The 25,751-nt window shown below is 44.6% G+C and overlaps 1 protein-coding gene and 1 long non-coding RNA gene across 2 annotated transcripts in view; both read left to right on the top strand.

Annotated features, from left to right (window-relative positions):
- LOC143361135 (uncharacterized) overlaps positions 1-7,297 on the top strand; it is a 28,494-nt gene extending 21,197 nt beyond the window's left edge. Inside the window, exon 2 of the long non-coding RNA XR_013083419.1 lies at positions 6,950-7,297. This is a non-coding gene — a long non-coding RNA (uncharacterized LOC143361135). The remainder of the gene's footprint in view (positions 1-6,949) is intronic.
- Positions 1-25,751, top strand: part of LOC143361114 (zinc finger and BTB domain-containing protein 8A-like) — a 105,166-nt gene that overhangs the window by 72,227 nt on the left and 7,188 nt on the right. The window lies entirely within an intron of this gene.

Here is a 25,751-nt window from a genome sequence, read left to right as displayed (position 1 = left end):
GGTGGCTGGGTCTCTCTCTCTCTCTGGCTGGCTGGCTGGGACGCGTCTTTCAGCTCCTCGCACCGTGAAAAACCGATTCACTGATCCCCCGACTCGGTTTTTGCAAACATATCGCGCAAGCTGTGCACAGTGTTCCGCAGTTTGTCCCCGGCTGGCTGCAGCAACTGCAGCGAACCCCGGGATCCTCGAGAGTGCAGAACGCCGGTTTTTGTCCCCGCGGGGGAGTTCGAGGTTTAATTTTGTAATGGGCTTTCACCTTAATAAATACAAGCTCTCGTTGAGAAACCGTTTCTTAAACGGCCGGGCGCAGCCCGTCAAACGTGCTCTTCGTCTTCCTCTTCGCGAAAGAACGACGGAAAAACAGCTGATCCCACGGACGAGGTGAAATGTGTCCCCAAGCGCGTGCGCGCCCGTTGTTAGGTTCGTTCACTTTCGTTCGACCCTTTTGCTCTTTCTCTGTAGCCGGTTGTCGGTTCGGGGGGTGGAGAAAAAAAAAAGGGGGCGCTAATAATGTCTCAAAGAGACGCCACTCGCTGGAAAGTTCATTCGTTCGAATGCGTTTCAACGGGACGGGGACGAGTTTTGCCGCGACGACTTCCGGCTCTCGCGAGAATCGTTCCTTCGCGACAGGAGCCGCCTTTTTACGGCCGACGTTACTATGATTCTTGGCGTTCGTCGGCAGAAAGCATCCGACCGGACGAGACCCGAGGACGAAAAACAGTGGACGCGAGCAATCGCGCGGATTCCTATCCACGGTTCCGCTGGAACCACTTTGGCTGTGAGGATTTCGGTTGCACTTTTGCGAACACCGCGGAAACGTATAGCCAACCTAAAACAGCACCGAATATCGAGCAATAAAAACGATCGCAGAAGTATAACAATTTGGGAACGAAACGCGAAAGATTAATTACCATTTTTTAACAAAATCACAATAATCGGTAGTTTATTTCAATGGAATCTTGTACTTTTGATTCGACATTCTGATAGAGCATGAAAAGACGAATCCAACGAGTACCATGACCATACCGTTTCGATTGTTCGATCTCGAGATGTTAGGGTCTTGGAGAAACAAACCTAACCTAGATCTAGTTCAGACATAAATATCTCGAGACTGAAGAATCGTATTGGTATGTTCATGGTACTCGTTGGATTCGTCTTTCTGTGCTCTACAAGAATATCCAAGAAAATATACAGGGTGTCGTGCAAAAATCTAGAAATACCTAAAAATATCGACAACTTGTGGTTCTTCCGTGAGGGAGGTCTTGAGCCTTTGAAAACCAGAAGGCAACCTGTACCGTCTAGTCGAAAGAGAAGAAGTTCTCACAGAATTTGGCAAACAGGAGAAATCCTCGGCTCACAGACACGCAAATAAAGAAATATACTTCCACACGTATTCTATACACAGTACACGCTACACAAGAATTAAAACCCACAGAGAAATTCACAAAATGAAGTGACCTACACCGGCGTGCGATGCACGTTAGTATCCGGTCGCCTGGCTGTTATATCGAAACGTTTTCTTAATTAAACGGAAATCTCTACTATGTACTATTATTACTATGACTACACTACTACTATTATTGCTACCGCTACTACAATTACTCCTACTATTACTATTACTACCACTATTGCTACTATTACTACTATTACTATTACTACTATTACTACTACTACTATTACTACTACCACTACTACTACTACTACTACTACTATTACTACTACTACGATATAGGTATTTATATATTTACAGTTGCGTGGTGTGGAGTGGAACATTGTGATATAATAGATTGGTGCTAACACCTTATTGAAATTGAAAATGAATTTAATGGAATCGATGAAAGAAAACGAGTGAGAGAGACAGGGAGAGCTAGGGATAGAGAGAATGAGCGAGAGAAAGAGAGAGAGAAAGAGAGCGAGAGAGAGAGAGAGAGAGAGAGAGAGAGAGAGAGATGAGAACAAGAAACGAGATAACATGAATCGTGCAATATTGCGATAGTAAAGAAATGCGGGTCGCGGACGCTGTCGCTCGGCGGGTATAAAGTTAAGTTTTCGTGGTGTTACGACCGGGTATAAAGCACAAAACGAGCGTAAAAAAAAGCGGAGCGAAAGAAAGAAACGTCGATGAAGAGAGAAAGCAAGAAAGGGAAGAGAGGGAGAGAGAGAGAGAGAGAGAGAGGGAATAAGGAAGATAATAAAAAAGAATCACGTTTCCGTTCACTTTTCCAAGTCGTCGCGTTCACACATCGGCCGAACGATTTCACACGATGTCCGAGCTATTTCTATTAAGTATAGAACGGACGAGCGTCTTTGAAATCGAGGACTCTTTGTCTCCCCCTTAGATTCTTCCTCCCTGTTTCAGATCTTTCTCCCCTTTTCAACCCCTTCGTCTTAGTGCCTCCTTCCCCTCTCCCCCTCTCCCCGCCCTTCGTCCCACCCTCCCGCCGGCCCCTCTCTGTTACGTAGTCGCGTGACGGGGCTTCGTTCATTTTTGTTAAAGGTCCTTATCGATTTACAAGGGTTCGTGTGCCGCGTCGGTTAGAAAGGCGTTCGGGAAAATCAAGAGATTCGAGCCGCGATTAAATTAATTGCTCTTAAATAGTACCGGGGGAATTTGAATTTCAAATCGCGCCGGCACCGCGAGCGCGAACGCGCGCGCGCACGGTTTATAGAAATTGATCATTGCTATTACCAAAGGGAAACTGGTCTTTCCGAGGAACGACACAAAGCTTCTCGAAATCCAGGGGATTTCTAGTGTTTATTGCTCGATTATTGTTACCATCATTCGGGGATGCAAAATTGAGCCATCAGCTCTGCAGGGTTTATACAAAATTAATAATTGCGAGTACCCTGGGGAGGAGGGGGACGTTCTCCGGGATAAGCTTCGAGCGACTTTGAGCGACTTCGAGCGATTTTGTTCCGATATAAGACGACGCTTTTCATCTCGAGACAAGAAAATAGCCATCCCCTCTTTTTCTTTCGATGTTGTTCGATCGATTTGTTTCGAAAGATATCGCTGAAGGTAGACCACATTGCACCTTGTCTACTCGATATATGTCAAAAGACGGGTCCGGCCGGGGACATATATCGGCCAGGAGATTCTTTGATACACTGCCGAACGTAGAAAAGTACCCCTCGGCAGTGGGGATGGCCTTGCGACTTTTATCAGCTAGATATTTGGGACATATATCGAACATAGACTGTAGTTTGCCGTTACATTCGAAATACGACGACAGGCGGTCCCGAGCCGTCGTCTTATATCGGAATGAACCTGTCCAAGCAGCGATCACTAAGATTTATTGCTAGATTATTGTTACTATAATTCGGAGATACAAAATTGGGCTGTCAGCTCCGTACGGTTTCTACAAAACAATTATCAGTCGCGGTTAACAATTGTTAACGGTTGCGATAATCGTTAGGGGAGCGTTTTTTTCCGTGGATTTTCAAGGACGAGGACTTTTTCCAATCGTCTTTTTCGGACATTCGGCGAACGAAGTCTAATGTTTATCGGTTTAGAATTGTTAGCGTAATTCGTAGACGTGATGTACTTATCGGAGAGTCTTTCAGCGCCGCGCGAAGACGGGGTTTCGTTCGTAAGGCAGGGGGGAGGGAGGGAGGGGAGGAAACGCGCTATTCTGTTGTTATATAGGTGTAGATTGAATATTTTCGTAGCGCCGCGGTTCAAGACTCTCGAAACTTGGTCGGGAAAGAAACTGGAAAAACGTTCTCGCTGCGCGAAACGCCCCGCGCCGCCGCGGCACAATTGAAACAAGTTCGAGGCGGAAGTGCGATGCGAAGTTTCGCCTTTCGAAGGAGCCCCCGTTCGTAAGAACGAATTTCCCGAAGAGATTCTTTAACACTCCCCGGTTAGAGCTCCCCTGCCGTTTTTCTTAATTAACGCGCAACTATTCTTCCGGGGGAAAAAGAAAAAGAAATTACGAAGAACCGTTGAAAAAAGAAAATCTGAAGCGTAGCCGCCGCGGGTCCGCCAGACTCTGAACAATTACGAAACGATCGCCCGGTGGATAACGTTTGAACTTTACCGACAATTTCCCGCGCAATTGTTTCATCAAATAAGGGACCAATGCCGTTTCTCTTATCCGTCATATCTGCCGCAGAAAATTCATTGTCCTGCGAGTCTCTCTGAATGTCCTACAGCATGATCGAAAAAACATTTTTACGCTTCGCCGTAATACGATCGACCCCTTCCGGTATAATAACGAGTCCACCGTCGTTGATCTCCTCGAAATCGATTATGCAATTTTATTCATCTGTGAGCAATCTTTAATTATGAAAATGTAGACGTACAATAAACGTAAATTTTGATTTGGCTCTGCTAAGAAATTGTTCTAACAGATGATTGCAGAAATTTACGGCAGATTTTTCGATATACAGTGATCTCTCTGTATATGTCGCCAAGGCCTGGACGATAAACGTCGGGGAATTATCCCCACCGCCGTATATCCCGTGAGGCGCCACGAAGCTTTACAAGCTTTGGACGCCGACGGTACTCGACGCTGACAAGACCCGTGACATATATCGAGAATTCACTCTAAAACATAAATGACTCAACCCTTTACTTTTTTAGCGTGCATTTATCAGACCACTTTCGAACAGCAACGTAATTCGACTGCAAAATTCTGACGAATAGCAGCTCACGCTTACACACTTCTATCGTTAATATATTATTAAAACAATTCTTTATAATTGCAGTGTGAAAAGTATTCAACACCGATTAAACATAAACAAAAGTCGAGTTAAGGGTCGAAACAAACTATATTTTCAAACTTGATTTTCTACATTTTTTATTACCATCGTTCTCCAACATTTCACAAGTTGGTCGATTTTCGTTAAAAATTGCCTCGTTCTTAAAAAAAAAAGATTCTCGAGTCACGGGAAATCTGCAAAAATTTCCGCGAACCATAATCGTTCTGCAAGGAGAATGATACTGCAAGGGGTTAGAAGGGACGAGTCCTCGCAGGACGATCGAGCAGATCGATGATCCAGCGAGCTGGAGTGATCAGCGTATTTTTAATCATGCTGTAGGATCAGTGACCAGGATCGTTCGCCTCGGAATTAGCTTGCGGACGCGACAACCGGTATCGGGCCTGGTGATCTTCGTCGAAGTATAATGTCACGGGGGTCGATGTGAATCGGACGAAGAGAGAAAAAATGGGAGAAAGAGCGAAGAGGGGGGAGATGGGAGGGGAGGGGAGGGGAAGTGACAGGGAGAAAAGTAGAAGGGGAGAGGGGAGAGAACGAGTCGAGCGGGAGAAATGCGACGAGAAAGAAAAGAAACTATGGCTGTGCAAGTGAACATTATGAGTGTAGTTACATAGGTGTAGGTGTTACCTAGGGACTAGGCTTAGCTGATCATAGGATAAGGAGCACGATATAGGCGAATTTTCTTTTCACCGATTTTGATCGTCGAGCGACACCGTCCGCTGTCTCTGACCCGCCGCTGTACATTACCGAAACTAAAATAAACAACAACAACAAGAAGAAAAAAAAAAGTACTATTATTAATATCTCTTTATATATTAATATATACAAGAAGTACGGAATATAATTATGGATATATATGTATATACACAACACACCTGGTATATGTATATATCTATCTTCGTATGAACATATATAAATATAAATATAAATATATAAATAAAAGGTATATATATATATATATACATTTTGTTATTTTTCTCGGGGGATGATATAAATGAAGAAACAAACAAAAAAAGAAACTGTAATAATTGTAAATCAAGCACACTCTAGCGTCTCCAAAGGGATCGTTACCTTTCGGGAAGTACTGTGTGTGTGCCACAACTACTGAGCGTGTTCTACTCTTCATTCGAAACGAAACAAGCAAAAAAAAGAAAAAAGAAAAAAGAAAAAACAAACTAGGGCGATCATGGTGAAGCGAGTCCAAGCAAGAGAGTGACAGAGAAGAGAATCAGAGCGACTGTTAGACTGAAAGTTGTGATCTTGGCACGTGTAAATAAGGGGGGGAAATGGAAGGAAAGGTGAGCGGACAAAGGAAAAAAGGGGGCGGGGGGGGGGTTAAGTGTGAATCGTTAAACGTTGCATTTTCGCGAGAATGAGTGGGAGAGAAAGTGTCGATGCGTGCCAGAGGGGAATCGAATGGAATGTCCTTCCATCCTCCCGGCCCCGAAACCCCTGACCCCTGTTCCACCAGGAGCAAAGAGCAAGAGAACCGGCTGATTTCAGTTCCGTTTTCCACTTTTATTACCGTCCAACGGAGCTCCGAGATGTCTCGCTTCGATCTCTCCCTTTTCTTCCATTCCTTCGGTTCGTTATTATGCTGCTGTGGAGAGAGAGAGAGAGAGAGAGAAAAAAATAGGGAAGATGCCGGATCGAGTCGGTGCTCGTTGAATTTTTAGGCCGGCCGAGGGCGCACGTCGCCGCGACGGAAACGGATCGCGGAAATCGCGCGCGACAACGAAACCGTTGTCGACGGCGAGAACGCGTTGACGATTTTCTGTCGTGTCCGTTCCTCCTCGTCGCGGATCCGTCGGCGAGCGCCGCGAGCACCGACGTCGATCGACGCCGACGTCCGACGTCGACGTCGACGGGCAGCGGTTCCGCTATAGTTTCCCCGTTATCGGGACGAATTATTGTAGACTATGACGGAGGCGAAACGCCGCCGCGCGCCGTGGTGGGAAAACTTTCGGGAAAATTGTCCTCCTCTCGCGGAAAAGGGAACGACACGAACGTCGATCGAATTAAGAAATTATTGAAACGTACAATATAGGGTCGCACTTTAAACGAAACCTTTGGAAATATTAATTGATTAAATATTAATTGATAATCTCGTTGGAGAAACAAGATTTGCGAATGATATATATATACAGAGAAAGAGAGCGAGAGAGAGAGAGAGAGAGAGAGAGAGAGAGAGAGAGAGAGAGAGAGAGAGAGTGAGAGAGAGTGGAAGCGCAAAAAAAAAAAAACCGTTTTGACCATGCAGGTACAAGGACTAACGATTCTACATAGGGCGTATATCGATTTTATTACGAGGAAATTATTCTTACTACTTCTTATTGTTACTACGATTATATTCTTATTCTTATGGTTATTCTCTAACATGCAAGTGTTATGTTACGATTGCAATTATTATATACACCTTTAATTATAGTGTAGATACAAACTATTATGGATGACGAGGATACAGAAAAGAAACAAACAAACAAAAGGATAAAAAAAAAATATAATGGAGAATTAATCACATGTGCATTTAATGTATTTCATACTAATTTTTTGATTAAACATAATTGTGTGTTAACCGAGCCGTCTATCTTTCTTTTTTTCTTCTGATTCCAGATCATTCTTGTGATCCCCCACCGTGTACCGTGACACAAGCTTTTTTCTCGCCATGTTTATTATAGCACGACGAACCGGACACCGTGCTTCCGCTCGAAATTACTTCGGGAAACGGTCGTTCGTCGTCCGCGGATTTTTATGCGATTTTTTGAGAATTGTTTTCATCATCGTACACGCGTCATTACAATCACAACGATTGCAATCGCAGTGTTTACTCGATATATGTCGAAAACACGAGTTCAGCGACATATATCGGCTAGGAGATACTGTTCTTTGATCCACGCGACCTTACACTCCTCGCCAACCAAGTTATACCCGGCAGTGGGGATAGTTCCGCGACTTTTATCGGCTAGGCACTTGGGACATATATCGAGTAAAGACTGTATTAAGAAACGTGGCTTTCGGATCTCGCGCGGACAATTTTTATGTTGCATAAAAATTCGCTGTCCGCTGATGTTTATCAACACGATGACTGTCGTGTTGATCGTGTGTGGTAGACAGAATTGTTCGACTAAATTTTTACAAAATTGGTTTCACATCATAAAGTGTCCAAAGAAATTCAATTCTGTTAGGATTCGTAGCACGGAGAAATATCGAAGGAGCAAATTAATGGGACAAATCCGTAACTTCTCGGTTTCTATTTGCACACAGTGAATTCTCGATATATGTCAACAACACTGGTCTTGCCAGCGTCGTTTATCGTCCAGGAGACACCCCTCGGCGTTCGAGGCCTCGTGGCCTCTAACGGAGTATACTCCCCGGTAGTGGGGATAATTCCGCGTCGTTTATCATTCAGGCCTCGGCGACATATATAGAGAAAACACTGTAATGTCAATAAGTCATCTTAGAATTGTAGGATTTTCAAGGGTTGCAATTCTCGGTCAACGTGTTAAATTTTCATCGTGAACGACTTTTGCCGTTGTTCAACGTTTAATTTATTATTGGAATATATTTTTTGGTGTGGGGGGGGGGGGGAAGCCTTCGCAGCTCTATGGGGTGTTAATGGGTGAAATCGAGACAACGGGAGCGATACAGATCATTGTATTTCAGCTTTGTTACGTGTCTGTTTAGGGGTACAATGGAATTTTGACAACGTGTTTCATTTCGTCGGAGCATTCCCGTTTCAGATCCCCGAGTCGATTGTCAATTCCAGATCGCGCGTTGCCGATACTCTCCCCGTTAACCTGCCGATACTTCCGGCTGCTGTCGCCGCATCCGACGGTCGGACGTATCGCTGACAGGAAAACGAAAATCACTGGACACGTTCGAATGTCCAATAACCCGTCTTCTTCACTGTTCGACGTGTTATTGTTTACGGTTCGTTGCTGGCCATCGGCGGCTGTTCTTACTCGAATTCCCACAAAAAAATCGAAATCCCGTCGATCTTCCATAACCTCGGTGAAAATAGTTCAACAACGACTACAATCGTCTGGAACTCCAAACATTTCCTGAGGATAAGCAGTATGATAAACGACACAATAATAAAGACACCTGGAAGCAGATCGCCAAGTTAATTAATTCCGAATTGAAAAAAAGGTATAAAACTTTGGGGATACGTAGTGCACATGTGGGCAAGTTCGCCTCAACGGGGTGGAGCAATCGAAAATTCGGCTATCTTTCGATTTTCGACGATACTCATTAAAATTGAGCACGACCGAGCACTCGTGAGCGTGACTATCGCTTGCAGAAATTTTTCCTATCGCATAGTTTGCCAGTTAGAACGCAAAATCGGAAAATAGCCGTTCAAGGGTTCGATCTCGCCCCATTAAAGTGAATTTAAAAAATCGCCTAATACCTACTGTGCGTGCCGCACAAGAAGTCTCGTAGAGCCGTCAGAGCGGAAGGGGCACGCTTCTAGCAGCTCTATTGGCTAAGACGGTTGCACATACTGTACAGCCTGTGACGTCACAGCCTAATCATTGGCCTACCGGAGCGTCAGCGGTGGGGATGGGCGGAGCGAGGGAGTGCCCTCTTTGACCTTGTGCCGTCCCGCGAGACTTCTTGCGAGGCACGGACAGTACTGTGCGTGTCGTACAAGAAGTCTCGTGAAAGGAACGCGGAGCTGATTGGCCAGAGTGGAAGGGGCACGCCTCTAGCAGCTCTATTGGCTAAGGCGGTTGCACATACTGTACAGCGTGTGACGTCACAGCCTAATCATTGGCCTACCGGAGCGTCAGCGGTGGGGATGGGCGGAGCGGGGGAGTGCCCTCTTTGACCTTGTGCCGTCCCGCGAGACTTCTTGCTAAGCACGGACAGCATCCCCAATGTTTCATAACTTTTTCGATTTCCTTCGGGACCGTTCCCCGCTGGTCACGCTGAACAATTATTTTGCACACACCAGTCGCCGCGACAAAGATTACCAGCTGAAAGGAATTGCGACAAGATTGCTATCGAGGCCGAACTCTTCGAGGGACACGTCTCTGTTGTCAAACAGGAAATCATAGAAGCACTATCAGCAAACACCAATCTGATCCTCCAAGCTGTCGATGTGATCCTCCGAAGTGATCAAGTTCTCCAAAAACTGAAAGACACCTTCAGCTCCTAGGACTCTCGTCATCAAACATCCAGGATCCCCGAGAAAAGACTTCCCCATTCAAGAAGATGGCTGGCGCTTCATTCCAAGGTGCACAAGTGTTTTGGCACGGGTTTTTCTCACGAACTACACGAGAACCTGTAATGCCGTGGTGCACCTTGCCAAAGACTCACCGGTGTCCAGGGTGTACATCTTCGTAACAGTACGGTTGCCTTTGTATGCAGCCCACACACACACATAAGCACACTCACTCTCGCACACAGGTTAGCTATAGCTAGGCGGTCGTTGGAAGAAAAATATCTAGGGTATGAGGGAACAAAAGCTAGGCAGGTGGGGAAGGTCCTCATGGCACTTGGGTTGAGTAGCGTGGTCTGGAATATACTTCGGTGCTTTCACCAGTGGACTCACCTCCACCTTCGCTAGGGTGGCCTGCTCGAAACAGGTCATCCGGATGCTTTTTCGTTGGGCTGATTTTATCCAGGAGTATATTAGCTTGCAAATTGTTCCAACGTTCGTATACTACGTGCACCGGCGCGCACTGTCCAGCTATGGCTATTTCGGCCTCCTGTTCGTTTCCACTAATTAAAGAGAAACAGGGAATCCTACGATTTTGCGCTGCTCTCTTACAGAGAAATTTGAGTGTCTTGATTAGAATGATCCTAGACCATGAAACGACGAATGCTTTGAAAATCCAATATCTGGACTCTAATGATGCTGGTACGTTGAATAAAATCATCGTATTCACCATTTTACCATTCAGTGACCCACGCTTTCGTTAAGTGACAATCTTGATTAACAATGTCACTATTTTACTCTCCAGAATTTTACTTGCTGTTGTATTGTGTAGGAAGATTCGAATGACCTTGGAAAAACAATGTCTCTTGCATAGGGGACACGCAGTGTCGCCAGGTGAGGGGAGGGAGCACGAATCGAGGGGAAGAAGGTTACCCCCTCTCTGCCAGTACCGGATTAGTCACGTGACACTGTGACGCAGACACGACAGGGACGGATCGCGTCACGTGACCGGGCCGACGGCTAAAGGGTGGGGGAACTGTGCGATAGAAGGGGAAATTAGAGTGGGGGAACCATAGGGACGAAGAGGGGAGTACAGTTATGGTCGTGAAATACGGAAACCAAACGGCACAGAGTAGGGGAAGCTCTCGGAGCTCTTATGGCAACGCAGTCCATAGGTAGAAGGGCCCTTCTGCGCAACTCCGTCCCTCTTCACCTGCCCTATTAAGGTTCATGCGAACAACAGCAGATTCGGAGCTATTTTGCAGTCGCACGAACACACGTTTTCGCAAACTTTTCATCTATGCTGTCGTTTTCTTGATCGTCGAGATAAATGGTAATTCGCCGCGACAGTTTCCGACGTGCATGTAACGGGTACATGATTCAAGTCGCGTTACATTGTACAGTCCATCACAAAAGGCAAGGTACACTTTATTGTTCCCGATAGTCCTTTATCGCGCACGATGGTGCTTTAAATAAACGATATGTAGGAACGAGTGTTTCGATCTTTTCGCGTTGATTAATTCGTCGACTAGTTCCAATTATTGTCACTTATTAAAAATTCGAATAGTTGCAGTTACAATATTAGGAAGCTAATACAAAATCGAATCCAACAGAAAGCAATTATTCTACGATAGGAATACACAGAGATATAACATTTATAAAATTTTCACACTCCTGCCCGTGCAGTAAATATTACGTCCAGACCGCTTTACGCAAAATAAAAATGTTCCAAGTCGATCATAAGAGTATTCGAATAAAAGTGTGCTTGCAGTTCTAACAATTTCATCAAGTCAAAAATAATCCTATATAATTCTAAAATCTTACAGTTTATTTATTACACGTCCGGCGAAATAAATGTAAGAAAATCCATTTTCCTAAATTCATGCAGTTTCAAACGGACAAGTTGGTCAGAACTTGAAGTTAGTGTAATTCGAACTCCATACAAACTTTCGTGATCGACTGTAAGTAATGCTACGCCACTGCGCAACTGGCCTAACGTGGCACATGGTCGGCACAGTGTTGGGAAAATGGGGACAAAAGGGAGTTACTTTCTTCGTTGCATTTCACCTGAATTGGATATAGGCACCACGTGGGTGTGGAGGGGGGTCGACAGAGGTCTGTCTAGGTCAGTGGTAGGGGCTCCTCAGCTGCCTGCTTCCCCCACCACCGTCACTTTCGTGCGGCGCGCATCTTCTCTGCGCAGCGGTGCCTCGTGGATGTGGATAGACAGCCTAAGTCGCGCACGGGCCTGTTATGGCGGGACCTACGAGAGGATAGATGGAGGATGCGCAGCGAAGATGCGCGCTGCAAAAAGTGACGTTGGTGGGGGAAGCGTTCAGCCTGCGGCATACGTGCCCATCACTGACTCTAGGTCATTTAAGTCTTCTGGGTCCTAAGGAAGTCTATATAGGTTTCTTCAGGTCTTCGGATAGTCTCTTTCTGTGCCCCCCCCCCCCTAGCTATAACCATAGTCGTAGGGTTCCTCTTTTGCAGACTAAAATGACGAACGCTTCAACCGAACTGGGATTGTTCATAGATTTTTGTTGGTCCGTGTTGCTTCGTACGTGCATCGTATCGGTTCATCGGGGAGAATAACAAAACCATGTAGATTCTCCCAGAACTGTCCCCGTACGAGTAGCCAACAGCTTCAACTTCTTGGCAATGTTTCCAGGCTGATTTAGGAAATCACGTCTCGTCCGAAACGGTTCAATTGCATTTCGCTCCTCCGGAGAACAGTATTCTGTTCGCTAGAATTCTAGAAATGCACACGCGGAAAAATTGTAGGACAATAGAAAGCGTACGACAATCCTCGACTTGAACTAGAGAACCTACGCAAAGCATTTCTGAATATTCCGTCGCGAATGTGGTGTACAACGTCTTCGTGCATCGAATAGAGAGGAAATAAGAGTCGCCTGAACGCAGGAGGGGATTTCGCTGATCCTCTTAGGGAACAAGTAAAAATTCTCCGAGCATAGTGTGCAGGTTCAAAAAAAAAAAAAAAAAAAAGAACAAAGAACAATGGAAACCTGAAACCAAAATTATACAATGCAAACCTTCTTCTGCTCCCTTTTGCTATAAAAAGAAGCCGCTCCCGAAGCGGCTAAATTCATCATTGCAGGTCGTTTTTCAATTTTCTCGGACATCGCAATGTTTATTGTTGCTTGTGATCATTCGCCGCTTTGTTTATCGATACTTGTCAGCATAATTTCGAAGACATTCCTCGCAGACCTATCCGCTGTTCCCAAACATTCTATTCACGTTCGATCATCAACAATTGCTTGGCTAAGGGTTCGATGCTCCGGGTCAGACTAGACCCGGGCACTCGGCGCGGTCGAAGGGGCAAACTGACGCGCACGCCGTCGCGATCGTTTTTTCCGCCGAGCGAGAACAGGCTGGGAAAAAAAGCTGCCCGGGGGAAAACAAAAAGAGAACGCGCCGAGAAGTAACGAAAATAAATAAATAAATGCAAAAAAAAAAAAAAAAGAAAGAGAAGAGACCCGAAAAAAAAAATAGAGCCAGAAATAGAGAGATGGTACGCGGTGCGCCGGCGGGTACGCGTTGTTGTCGCGGCTTTGCTGACCCTGTGGTTTCTGTTGTTGCAGAGCTGAAAAATTGGCGGATATCGCAAATATTTGAGAGACAGAGTAACAGCGACGAGAGGAGGCGGTGCTCGTTGTGCGGTAAGGTCGTGACGAACGTGCGCAATCACTATTACGTGCATTTCCCGGGCAAGTACGCCTGCCGGCTCTGTCCCGCGGTTTACACGCGCAGCGACACCCTGCTGATGCACACGCGTACCAAGCACGCGCACGCGCAATAGCACGCGTGATCGCTGCCGAGGATCTAGCGAGGCGGATCCCTTCGGATCGATCACTCAGCGTGACACAGAGCCCTTCGGCCTGCCGCCGAGCCCAGCCGAGCCGAACTCCGCTGATTAGGTCGGGGGATGAGCATGAACCGGATATGGTTCGCGGTCGGGCCAACGGTTTCGCGAATGGGGCCACTGTTCTCCCACGAACGGGTCGATTTTAGCTGCGATTTCACCGTCCACGATGCCAACTTGTTCAGCTCATTTTTTTCTCTGATATTCCACTTTTTTTTTTTTATTTGAACCACACACACACGCACACACATTTTTTGAAATTGCACTAGGCTCTTTCGTGGCCTGGGTCTCAGGATCAAAAGGAGCCCTCGTTTTCTTGAATTTCGCCATTGTCTTAGATCGAAGCTGCGCCTTTTTCACAATTGCAACGGTTTTTACATGTATTCCGATGCGGCAGTGTCGAGAATACATCGTTAAGGGAGATCTCATGGTTTGCAGTACCTTGGATAAAGGATATTTATGGAAGTGACTGTATTTCTTCCGTTGAACAGTGCCTGTTGGCAAGACTTTAGGGTCTCCGAGGGCTTGATATATAGCCGTCTAGCATTTTTGCAGAGTATGTTTCCCTCCTTTAAATGGAACATGTTTCACACATAATGTTCGCACAATATTCCTGCTATTCCTAGAATCCTTAAGAACACGATTAATATCGCGTTTAAAAGCGCCATCTTATGATTCCCTCGTGTGCTTAAATTGAATTTTTAATCCGCATCCCCCACACACAAACATAGTTTTCGATGCTGCGATGCCGTGTGCCGAGTGTAACTCCATTCTCGACAATTTCTAGTTCAGCGATGTTCCTTGTCGGTGACATTTAACGAATTTACAATATTCTTTCGCGAACGCTCGACAAGCCTCTCGCGAAGCTTCCTCTTTCGCAAACAGAGGGTCATCCACGCAATGATTATGCGTGAGCGCGTGCGGTCCCAGTGCACGATCGAGATTTATAACATTCGTGCACACTCCGTTTGAGCACACTGTGTTTGAGCACACCGCGTTTGAGCACACTGTGTTGAAGCACACTGCGTTTGAGCACACTCCATTTGAGCACACCGCGTTCGGGCACACTCCGTTTGAGCACACCGTGTTCAAGCTCACCGCGTTTGAGCACACCGCGTTCGAGCACACTTCATTTGAGCACACCGCGTCCGAGCACACTCCGTTTGAGCACACTGTGTTTGAGCACACTGCGTTTGAGCACACTGCGTTCGAGCACACTGTGTTTGAGCATACTGTGTTGAAGCACAGTACGTTTGAGCACACCGCGTTCGAGCACACTCCGTTTGAGCACACCGCGTTCGGGCACACTCTGTTTGAGCACACCGTGTTCAAGCTCACCGCGTTTGAGCACACTGCGTTCGAGCACACTGTGTTGAAGCACACCGCGTTCGAGCACACAGCGTTCGAGCACACTACGTTTGAGCACACCGTGTTCAAGCTCACCGCGTTTGAGCACACCGCGTTCGAGCACACTTCATTTGAGCACACCGCGTCCGAGCACACTCCGTTTGAGCACACTGTGTTTGAGCACACTGCGTTTGAGCACACTGCGTTCGAGCACACTGTGTTTGAGCATACTGTGTTGAAGCACAGTGCGTTTGAGCACACCGCGTTCGAGCACACTCCGTTTGAGCACACCGCGTTCGGGCACACTCTGTTTGAGCACACCGTGTTCAAGCTCACCGCGTTTGAGCACACTGCGTTCGAGCACACTGTGTTGAAGCACACCGCGTTCGAGCACACAGCGTTCGAGCACACTACGTTTGAGCACACCGTGTTCAAGCTCACCGCGTTTGAGCACACTGCGTTCGAGCACACTGTGTTTGGGCACAGTGCGTTCGAGCACACTGCGTTTGGGCAGAGTGCGTTCGAGCACACTGCGTTGAAGCACACTGCGTTTGAGCACACCGCATTTAGGCACACAGCGTTCGATCATACCGCGTTCAAGCACACCGCGTTCGAGCACACTCCGTTCGAGCACACTGTGTTGAAGCACACTGCGTTTGAGCACACCGCGTTCGGACACAACGCATTTGAGCACACCGCATTTGAGCACACTGCGTTCGAGCACACTGTGTTTGGGCACAGTGCGTTCGAGCACACTGTGTTTAGGCACAGTGCGTTCGAGCACACTGCGTTTGGGCAGAGTGCGTTCGAGCACACTGCGTTGAAGCACACTGCGTTTGAGCACACCGCATTTAGGCACACAGCGTTCGATCATACCGCGTTCAAGCACACCACGTTTGAGCACACTGGGTTCGAGCACACTGTGTTGAAGCACACCGCGTTCGAGCACACAGCGTTCGAGCACACTACGTTTGAGCACACCGCGTTCGGGCACACTCTGTTTGAGCACACCGTGTTCAAGCTCACCGCGTTTGAGCACACTGTGTTCGAGCACACTGTGTTGAAGCACACCGCGTTCGAGCACACAGCGTTCGAGCACACTACGTTTGAGCACACCGTGTTCAAGCTCACCGCGTTTGAGTACACTGCGTTCGAGCACACTCCATTTGAGCACACCGCGTCCGAGCACACTCCGTTCGAGCACACTGTGTTGAAGCACACCGCGTTCGAGCACACTTCATTTGAGCACACTACGTTTGAGCACACCGTGTTCAAGCTCACCGCGTTTGAGCACACTGCGTTCGAGCACACTGTGTTTGGGCACAGTGCGTTCGAGCACACTGCGTTTGGGCAGAGTGCGTTCGAGCACACTGCGTTGAAGCACACTGCGTTTGAGAACACCGCATTTAGGCACACCGCGTTCAAGCACACTACGTTTGAGCACACTGGGTTCGAGCACACTGTGTTTGAGCACACTGCCTTCGAGCACACCGCGTTCGGATACAACGCATTTGAGCACACCGCGTTCGAGCACACTTTGTTTGGGCACAGTGCGTTCGAGCACACTGCGTTTGGGCAGAGTGCGTTCGAGCACACTGCGTTTGGGCAGAGTGCGTTCGAGCACACTGCGTTGAAGCACACTGCGTTTGAGCACACCGCATTTAGGCACACAGCGTTCGATCATACCGCGTTCAAGCACACCGCGTTCGAGCACACTCCGTTCGAGCACACTGTGTTGAAGCACACTGCGTTTGAGCACACCGCGTTCGGACACAACGCATTTGAGCACACCGCATTTGAGCACACTGCGTTCGAGCACACTGTGTTTGGGCACAGTGCGTTCGAGCACACTGTGTTTAGGCACAGTGCGTTCGAGCACACTACGTTTGGGCACACCGCATTTAGGCACACAGCGTTCGATCATACCGCGTTCAAGCACACCACGTTTGAGCACACTGGGTTCGAGCACACTGTGTTTGAGCACACTGCGTTCGAGCACACCACGTTCGGACACAACGCATTTGAGCACACCGCGTTTGAGCACACTACGTTGAAGCACACTGCGTTTGAGCACACCGCATTTAGGCACACAGCGTTCGATCACACCGCGTTCAAGCACACCACGTTCGAGCACACCGCGTTTGAACACACCGCGTTCGGGCACACTCAGCACGCGTTCGCCGCGTGAAGGAATGCCGGGATACGAAAGAAGGAGGAAGACAAACGAAGAGAAAGGATGGTGTAAGAGGAACCGGAAGGGTCATCTAGCACAATGGAGGCCTTAACGTAGGGGAACATTCGACGTTACGATAGGCGATTTATTCGATCGTGTCGATTGGCAGGGACGCGACGAAAACAGGGATTTTGAGATGAAAGACCTCTGGTGGTTAGAACGGGAGGTATGTTTCATTGATTTTCCATCTTCCACGGTTAAGCATTCTTCTTCGCGCCCATTTCTCTGTTCATTACATTTCCCCGCCCGCGTTCGTTGTGCTCAGGAAATTATTTTTCAAGGATCCCGAATGATTCACGCGGAAATCGTTGAATCTTATTGCGCCGTTCAATTTTCTGGAACGTTACTTGTGGAAATGGCTGTCCTTATTCCCCGGTTCGTAGGAAGCTGTCCTGTCGCCTGTATCTTTTGAAAATCCAGCAGGAGAATTAATTCGTTCCTCTCTAGCAAGAGAAATAATTCTCTTTCGTAAATTCGTATCAAAAACCAACTGCAACCTAACTTTTGTTTCCTAACGAAAATATTAACACAAGACGGTACTGCTTCGCGTGAAGCTTTGAAATTACTTTGATTACCAAAGGGTTAAACGGTTCTTGTTTCGAAAATTTATTCCATCAGCGCAAAATAGATTTTCTCTGTTTCTTGTACGCAATGTATTCGCAAATTATGAGAACGAAATGGAGGACGGTTTGAACGCGTCGCAACAGTTCGAACTGTAATTTCAACGAAGATTTCCAGATTGAAATTTGGTAGCTCGTCTCGCCCCGAGATATTAATCCCGGAGTCGGCAGCGTTCCATTTGACTTTCCGCCATCCGAATGCTTCTCCGACACCGTAAACGTGCCGGCAGAAAATTTGATGACCACACTTAAACGTTTTACGCGGTCTTAAAGTTCGGCGAATTCTAGCAGGGCACAGATTCCCTTCCCCCTCCCTCTCGGCCCCGCGTCACCGAACGAAATTCGACGAAATCGTTGCACCCCCTTTAGCGCTTTACCCGTGCGAAGTGCTGCCGCTGTGATCGACAAGCTTATTCGTCGCGTTCGCAAACCTGAAATGCGACTGCAGCCCTCCGAACATGCTGAAACATTTTCACTTTTCCTATTTCTGAAAATTGTGAAAATTTTTGTGGCACATAACTTGCTGTTTTTCTTTTTTTAATTCAATACTTTTGACAAAGAGTTTGAACGAGTAAAAATTGCTATCTGCGCAAAGACGATTTGATTACAAGAATGCGACGTTTATTAGAACTCCGGCGTCCCTTTTATAGGAATCTGGGCTCGTTAGGAAAGATTAAAAAAAAAATACGAAAGAATAAGGAGGATACAGAGGGATGGGTACGAGTGTCTTGTCCCCGGGAGGAAATGAAAGAATTTTGTATGTGCGAACGGCGATCGACTATGAATCCGAATGCTGGTCTCTTCCTGTTCCTCTTCAGCTACCATGGATCTTCGCCCCTGCTTCGTTAATGGTAACGACCGTGTGATTCGGCTGTGCAAATATTGGCTCCCTCCGCTTTCCACGTTTCACCTTCTTCCGGCCGTTTTGCGAACAAATCGTCTCTGCATCCGACGGAGAGACTGTTGAATGCCTACAGAATGTTCCAAAAACCTGCCAACGGAAATGACGACGTGGTCTCGTTTCGCCAGTTCGCGAAAAACTTTTGCAAACCTTCGCACACTTCTGATTCACCGAGGAACTTCGTATAGAATTTTCCTGGACCCTTTTATTCCATATCCCGAAAACAGTTTATAACAATACTTTCGCCATAGGTTCCACTTACTGGACGTAGAAACGAAACTATTTTCCCATTTTGAAATAAAATTATGATTTCTTCGGCGAGGTAGATTAGATTATTCTTTCCAATTAAAAGATATTATTACTCTAACTGATCCAAAAATATTTCACACTAGATTTACGGGACCCGTCAAAATGACGGATTCTAATATTTTTAAATTGCGAATATTGAGATTGTAAGAATGCATCCATGAGCAATTATTTAACAAATTGATTTCTTTGGGTATATATTAGTGAAAAAATGGCTACAAACTTTGATCGTTACATTCACGTTATTTTGATAAAGGAATGTAAAATAGTCATTTTTAGTGCTCCGTAAACCTAGTGTTAAAAGAAATTTATCCATAAGGATTAGGCAATGTTTCCTGCGAGTTCTAGGCCTGTGTTTCACTTTAGTTTCACTTTAGTTTCTCTTTCGATATAAGGCGATGGCTCGGGACCGGCTTTCGCCGTATTTCGAATGAAGAAGATATTCTTATTTCGAAATAATATACAACGTCTTATACCGGAATAAAATTGTACGGTTAATATATTATCTAACAAATGCGCTTAAAATTCCAGTTAATGGTTGATAATTAATTATTGAATGCTACAAGCTTGCCATTTGTAATTTATGTTTGTCTCATAAGAAAGTTTGTTTTTTTTTAATGTTGATCACAGATTTTCTTAGTTTCTTTTTATCTCTTGACTCCTGCAGGCATTGAGTGTATTATTATTATTAATATATAAAAGTTGCAAGGGTAATGGGACACGTTGCTAAATATAAAGCGCGAGTCCTATTATTTAGAACTAATATCAGACTAGAAATGTGGATGAATGGAAATTGCGCTTCGGCGTAGGTCGACATTTTCGCGTCGTTTTGCTTGAATATTTTCCACCCCTGTGCCGTTGTACAACCTCTGATTCCCGCTCATAAATCTTCGGCCATTATCATCGTTTCCATTACGGTCGTTTAAAAGTAGCATTACTCGTTTGAAATCCAGAGTTCGGAAAATGGCCGCGAGTGTTTCGCGTAGATTTTAAAAGTGCGGAATGTGCACTGCGTTCCGCTGTCCACATAAATATTGCAAACGGCTGGCTAAATTTCTAATGGGCTGGAAAAGTCCAATAAAGATCTGGTTGTTCCAAAAATTTGAAAAGGAAACAAACTCGTACTTCTCCAATTAAAAATAAAATTTCACTTGCAATGATTATGAACAAATTACAAAATGAGTGTGTGTGTGTGTAGTAACACTTGCAAATTGTTTCACTGAGAAATTACAAGGTTTCCACGCGAATTATCCAATTTACTATTTTCGAAGGTCTCAAGGTCACGCGTAGCAATAATTGCTAGCTTAAATATGAGCTTGAGAATCACTGCGAATCGAAAACTCGATTTAATAGAAAATAGAAACAAGTGCAATTTAATTCCGATTCTCCGAAATTTGAGAATCCAAATTGCAAATGTTTTGGAAACAGTGGCCCTTTCGTGAAAAATCGTGCCCCAGCCCCAAAGACGGTCCAAAAAGATTGTTAATATAATTATTAGCGTAGTTTTTATTTTACCACTCGTACCTTCACCACCCGTTAATTGGTCAAATTACGGGGCCCGTTCATCGACGACTTATTCCAATGATAATCGACAAAAACCTAGTTTTAGGCGGATTTATAACATGGTTCACGAAAGTCATAGAGAGAGAGAGACTCTTATTGTAAATTTTATATATACACACACACGCGCGTGTAAATATGTATATGGAAATGTGGTTTTACAATAAACAACTTCCATTGAGGAACATGAAACGAGTTCGAACTTTCGTTTCCAAAGTTAGAAACTATTATGAGCTCTTGTTAGCACAGCAGAGTGAAGGATGGCCCAACGGAGCGACGACGGCTTGCACAGTGTGTAGATTGTGTTTTACACAACATACAGTGTATACAGACGTGTTAATTTTCGTGAGTTCTCTGGGGACTTCGGTTGGAAGACGATTCGGAACCTAAAATCACACGAGGATGCTTCCATTTTTCCGTACAATGTTCGGAAAACAGGAAATTTTACAGAGACAAATCTACGGATTTTATGGTATTTTACTTCCCCATTTCTAGATCTCAATTTTCATAACTCCCAATTTTTAGAGCTCCCAATTTTTAGACCTCTCGATTTCTAGATCTCTCCATTTTTAGAGCTCCCAATTTTTAGACCTCTCGATTTCTAGATCTCTCCATTTTTAGAGCTTCCAATTTTCAGAGCTCTCAGTTTTTGGAGCTTTCAATTTTTAGAGCTCCCAATTTTTAGAGCTCTCAATTGTTAGAGCTTTCAATTTTCACAACTCCCAATTTTTGGAGCTTCCAATTTTCAGAGCTCTCAATTTTTAGAGTTCTCCCAGTTTTTGGAGCTTTCAAATTTCAGAGCTCCCAATTTTTAGAGATTTAAATTTCTAGATCTCTCCATTTTTAGAGCTTCCAATTTTCAAAGCTCTCAGTTTTTGGAGCTTCCAATTTTCACAACTCCCAATTTTTGGAGCTTCCAATTTTCAGAGCTCTCAATTTTTAGAGCTCTCCCAGTTTTTGGAGCTTTCAAATTTCAGAGCTCCCAATTTTTAGAGCTTTAAATTTCTAGATCTCTCCATTTTTAGAGCTTCCAATTTTCAGAGCTCTCAGTTTTTGGAGCTTTCAATTTTTAGAACTCCCAATTTTTAGAGCTCTCAATTGTTAGAGCTTTCAATTTTCACAACTCCCAATTTTTGGAGCTTCCAATTTTCAGAGCTCTCAATTTTTAGAGTTCTCCCAGTTTTTGGAGCTTTCAAATTTCAGAGCTCCCAATTTTTAGAGATTTAAATTTCTAGATCTCTCCATTTTTAGAGCTTCCAATTTTCAGAGCTCTCAGTTTTTGGAGCTTTCAATTTTTAGAGCTCCCAATTTTTAGAGCTCTCAATTGTTAGAACTTCCAATTTTAAAGCTTTCAATTTTCACAACTCCCAATTTTTGGAGCTTCCAATTTTCAGGCCTCCCAATTTTTAGAGCTTTCAATTTTCATAACTCCCAATTTTTAGAGCTCCCAATTTCTGAAGCTTCCAATTTTCAGAGCTCCCAATTTCTGAAGCTTCCTATTTTCAGAGCTCCCAGTTTTTGGAGATTCCAATTTTTAGACCTCTCGATTTATAGATTTCTTAATTGTTAGAGCTTCCAATGTTCAGAGCTCCCACTTTTTGGAGCTTCCAATTTTGAAAGCTTCCAGTTACTAGAGCTTCCAATTTTCATAGCTCCCAAATTTTAGACCTCTCGATTTTCATAGCTCCCCATTTTAAGAGCTTCCAATTTTTAGAGCTCCCAATTTCTGGAGCTTCCAATTTTTAGAGCTCCCAATTTCTGAAGCTTCCAATTTTCAGAGCTCCCAATTTCTGAAGCTTCCTATTTTCAGAGCTCCCAGTTTTTGGAAGTTTCAATTTTTAGAGCTCCCAATTTTTAGACCTCTCGATTTATAGATTTCTTAATTGTTAGAGCTTCCAATGTTCAGAGCTCCCACTTTTTGGAGCTTCCAATTTTCAAAGCTTCCAGTTACTAGAGCTTCCAATTTTCATAGCTCCCAAATTTTAGACCTCTCGATTTTCATAGCTCCCCATTTTAAGAGCTCCCAATTTTTAGAGCTCCCAATTTCTGGAGCTTCCAATTTTTAGAGCTCCCAATTTCTGAAGCTTCCAATTTTCAGAGCTCCCAATTTCTGAAGCCTCCTATTTTCAGAGCTCCCAGTTTTTGGAAGTTTCAATTTTTAGAGCTCCCAATTTTTAGACCTCTCGATTTATAGATTTCTTAATTGTTAGAGCTTCCAATGTTCAGAGCTCCCACTTTTTGGAGCTTCCCATTTTCAAAGCTTCCAGTTACTAGAGCTTCCAATTTTCATAGCTCCCAAATTTTAGACCTCTCGATTTTCATAGCTGCCCATTGTAAGAGCTTCCAATTTCTGGAGCTTCCAATTTCACTGTCCAACACCAAAAAAATTTTGCGATACCTGTTGGGTGATTCTTATACACTTTGTCATCCTAAAACCGAATCTGAAAGTAGAATTGCTCCATCACGCAACGTTTTCGAAAAATTTTGGTTTTTGTAAAAATGCCCGATTTTGATACGAAACGACGAGTTACGCAAAAACTAAACACGCGAGAAAGTTCAAATTTGAGTCAAGAGATAGAAGGGACTCTCCTCTACATATTCATATAGTCAATTATATTTTTATGGACTTCCTAATAGTTGTAAATGGTTGTTAAAGTTTGAAAATGTGCCGACGCGGGTACTTTGTACGCTCTATTTTTGTATTTATGTGAAAAATCCTTTATCTAGCAGGAATTTACTATACAGGAATGCATTCTACAGACATTTCTGGTAAAGAAACCATTCACGAAAAGTATTTGGTTCCCTTAATGTACGAGAAGGATCAGAAAATGTTAATTGACAGCGTGTGCGCGACGCGTTCGCGCCAGACGGCCATTGCAGCCTTTTCGCGACTCGCCAGGGCCGTCGCTATGCGTAGTCAACGTTGGTACCACTCATGTATGTCTTTGCTTACTATTTACATACATTTTTTTTTGTCTTTTTGGGTGCCAATCATTACAAAAGATTATAAAAATACGAGTTATATTCACATTTCATTGTGGAAATGCTTAATAAAGAAAATTGAATACAAAAACTTACCTATTTCTGATGTAAACAAATTTAAAATGTTTCCACCTTGCTTGACGTTTGTTCCTGGTATCCCGATTTTCAATAATAAGTGTCCAGCAGTAATCAGCAAGCATCCGCACATAAGTCTTTTCCTTTGTAACGTTTTTCCATTGTTGAAATATCTTGATGAAAGATTAATGCTGGAATTGTATTCCTTGTTTTGATTTTAAAATAATTTCGTCATGAATAGAACAAAAACAGTCCGGCTGATTTATACACTTCCGCGAGATTTTATCGATTTAATATAGAGCGATCTATGTCTTAATTATGTACTTCGATCAATAAAATCGATAAAAATAGTCCCATTTACATAGTGTTTGGACTTATTTTAATCGGAAGAATCTTGAATGTCCATTGGTATTACAATTATAAAGATAAGACAACAATTACTGAAAATAAAATTTTCCAGTCACCGCATTGCTGCGGTCAATTTTCTTCATTAAGCATTTCCACAATGAAATGTGAATATAACTCGTATTTTTATAATCTTTTGTAATGATTGGCACCCAAAAAGACAAAAAAAAATGTATGTAAATAGTAAGCAAAGACATACATGAGTGGTACCAACGTCGACTACGCATAGCGACGGCCCTGGCGAGTCGCGAAAGGGCTGCAATGGCCGTCTGGCGCGAACGCGTCGCGCACACGCTGTCAATTAACATTTTCTGATCCTTCTCGTACATTAAGGGAACCAAATACTTTTCGTGAATGGTTTCTTTACCAGAAATGTCTGTAGAATGCATTCCTGTATAGTAAATTCCTGCTAGATAAAGGATTTTTCACATAAATACAAAAATAGAGCGTACAAAGTACCCGCGTCGGCACATTTTCAAACTTTAACAACCATTTACAACTATTAGGAAGTCCATAAAAATATAATTGACTATATGAATATGTAGAGGAGAGTCCCTTCTATCTCTTGACTCAAATTTGAACTTTCTCGCGTGTTTAGTTTTTGCGTAACTCGTCGTTTCGTATCAAAATCGGGCATTTTTACAAAAACCAAAATTTTTCGAAAACGTTGCGTGATGGAGCAATTCTACTTTCAGATTCGGTTTTAGGATGACAAAGTGTATAAGAATCACCCAACAGGTATTGCAAAATTCGAAAAAAGTTTAATTTTGTTGGACAGTGTTTTTAGAGCTCCCAAATTGTAGACCTCTCAATTTCTAGATCTATCAATTTCTAGAGCTTCCAATTCCTAGACCCCTCAATTTCTACATGTACAGAAAATCAAAAATCAACACCTGATATTCCCGGAAAACCTCGACATTCTAATTCCCACAAGATAAATTTCCTCCGGTGCACACCCTCCAAAAGCCAAACATAATCGCGTCTCCCGAAACGAATTCTCTAGGAGAAAAGATCCCGGTCCTCATCCGCGGACCTTAAAACCGGCAAGTTTCGGGCGTGTATCGCGGCACACGAATTCCTCCGGCCGGGAAAGTAATTTCGTCCCCGGTGTGTATCATGAGAACGTTAGGCGAGCGACGGCGGCGGCTCTCTCAGCGATCAGACTCAAATAGGATTACTCTAGGCGCACTGCTCGATAGATGGTGTGTAAACTTCTCTGTACACGATGTCGATAACCAGCCGGCATAACCGTGACGGCATAGTTGTGTTCTCCTCGGCGGTGTGCTGGTTTATCAGAGAAGCAACGGTGAGAGAGAGTCCCCCCCCCCTCTCTCTCTCTCTCTAGGCTACAGAGTGAAATATTCACTCATGATCAGGCGCGGGATACTCTGCACACTGTCGAAGAGTCCTCGTTAACAGACATTCGCGGTTTACCCGTGGCAAACTTGGATTTTTGCACAATCCCTTACCCGACGAGATTGCGCCGCTGCTGCTAGGGACTTAGGTTTATCCACGAGCTTCAGAGATCAGTATGAAATCTTTTAGGAGACGCTGGC

The sequence above is a fragment of the Halictus rubicundus genome, chromosome 14, assembly GCF_050948215.1.
Source record: "Halictus rubicundus isolate RS-2024b chromosome 14, iyHalRubi1_principal, whole genome shotgun sequence".
NCBI classification, from domain to species: Eukaryota; Metazoa; Arthropoda; class Insecta; order Hymenoptera; family Halictidae; genus Halictus; species Halictus rubicundus.
The sequence above is the reverse complement of the archived record's forward strand: the minus strand, read 5'-3'. Positions and strand labels throughout refer to the sequence as shown.